This window comes from Triticum aestivum, chromosome 1D (genome assembly GCF_018294505.1).
Source record: "Triticum aestivum cultivar Chinese Spring chromosome 1D, IWGSC CS RefSeq v2.1, whole genome shotgun sequence".
In the NCBI taxonomy this organism is placed as follows: Eukaryota; Viridiplantae; Streptophyta; class Magnoliopsida; order Poales; family Poaceae; genus Triticum; species Triticum aestivum.
Window position 1 is genome coordinate 410,707,837 of NC_057796.1, and position 2,277 is coordinate 410,710,113.

Genomic DNA, 2,277 nt, shown 5'->3' on the forward strand with positions numbered 1-2,277 from the left:
TTTATTATTCCCTTTATATTCGACGAGAAGCCAGACGGGACCTTCATACTGCTCAGGCATTCAAAAAAAATGACCTTCTCTTCTTTGGTAAGAGCGTAGCTGGCACGACCTTGAAACCATTCCGGATGCCGGTCATCTGGGTCTTTCAAAAGTTGCTGGTCCTGCCGTGCTTCCTTTGTATCATTTGTCTTCCCATACACGCCCAAGAAGCTTAGCAGGTTCACGCAAATATTCTTCGTAACATGCATCACGTCGATTGCAGAGCGGACATCTAGGACTTTCCAATATTCTAGCTCCCAAAATATAGATTTCTTCTTCCACATGGGTGCGTGCCCGTCAACTCCCCACGGAACTGATTGTCCGCCAGGACCCTTTCCAAAGATGACTTTCAAATCCTTGACCATATCAAATATCTCAGCACCAGTACGTTCCGCAGGCTTCGGCCGGTGATCTGCCTTGCCGTTGAAATGCTTGCCTTTGTTTCTTACGTTATGATTTCGGGGAAGAAGTCGACGATGACCCAGGTACACGTTCTTCTTACAATTAACCAAACGTACACTTCCAGTCTCATGTAAGCAGTGCGTGCATGCATTGTATCCCTTATTTGTCTGTCCCGAAAGGTTACTGAGAGCAGGCCAATCGTTGATGGTTACAAAAAGCAACGCTCGTAGGTCAAATTCCTCTCCTTTGTGCTCATCCCAGACACGTACACCAGGTCTGGCCCACAACTGTAAAAGTTCATCAAGTAATGGCCTTAGGTACACATCGATGTCGTTCCCGGGTTGCTTTGGACCTTGGATGAGCACTGGCATCATAATGAACTTCCGCTTCATGCACAACCAAGGAGGAAGGTTGTAGATGCATAGAGTCACGGGCCAGGTGCTATGGCTGGAGCTCTGCTCGCCAAAAGGATTCATGCCATCAGTACTTGGACCAAATCTTATGTTCCTTGCGTCAGCTGCAAAATCTTTGAACACTCTGTCGATCTTTCTCCATTGCGTTCCATCAGCGGGGTGTCTCAACTCCCCGTCGGACTTACGGTCCTCTTTGTGCCATCGCAACGACTTGGCATGCTTTTTGTTCATGAACAGACGTTTCAACCGTGGTATTATAGGAGCATACCACATCACCTTGGCGGGAACCCTCTTCCTGGGTTTCTCGCCCTCAACATCGTCACCAGGGTCATCGCCTCTGATCTTATAACGCAATGCAGTGCATACAGGGCATTCATTCAAATTCTCGTATTCACCGCGGTAGAGGATGCAGTCGTTAATGCATGCATGTATCTTCAGAACCTCTAAACCTAGAGGGCAGACAACCTTCTTTGCTTCGTACGTACTGGCGGGCAACTCGTTATTCTTAGGAAACATATTCTTCAACATTTTCAGCAAATTTTCAAATGATGAGTCACCTACACCTTCCTGTGCCTTCCATTTTAGCAAATCCAGTGTGCAGCCCAGCTTTTTCAGACTATTATCGCATCCTGGATACAACGACTTTTTGTGATCCTCTAACATGCGATCCAAATTCTCCCTATCCTTGTCAGTTTCGCAGCGTCTCCGTGCATCAGCAATGGTCCGACCAAGATCATCAGCGGGCTCATCATGTGCCTCTTCTTCACCTTCACCTAACCCTTCCCCACCTTCAGCATCATCCTCCATGAAAGTATCACCGAAATGATCATGATAGTTGTCATCGATATCATCCCCTTCTTCATCTTCTTCCATTCTAACCCCTCTTTCTCCATGCTTGGTCCAACAATTATAGCTTCGCATGAAACCGTGCCGAAGCAGGTGCATGTGAACGTCTCTTGAGGAGGAGTAACCCTTCTGATTCTTACAGACAGCACATGGACAGATAATAAAACCTTGCTGCTTGTTCGCATTTGCCACTACGAGGAAATCTTTCAAACCTGTAGTGAACTCGCCGGAGAGTCGGGGACCGTACATCCATTGCCGATTCATCTGCATTATTATTATATAAAGTATATAATTAACCATCATGCATTTGTTAAACTAACTAGCTAGAAATAATACAAATTAAACAATGAACTACACACATGCATATTTTATCAATGACACATGAAAGGTTCAAGTTGCTAACCGCGATCGCGGAGGAAAAATAAATGAGAAAGCTCAAGTGTGGCTCGGACACTTCATATCATGTTTGTTTCAGGCTCTCGGGCATTTCATCGAACACCTTGTGTGCATAGGAGGAACCAAAAGCAAACCCACCACCCCCTTCTGAAAATTGTGAAGTGAGCTGAGTGAAGTGAAG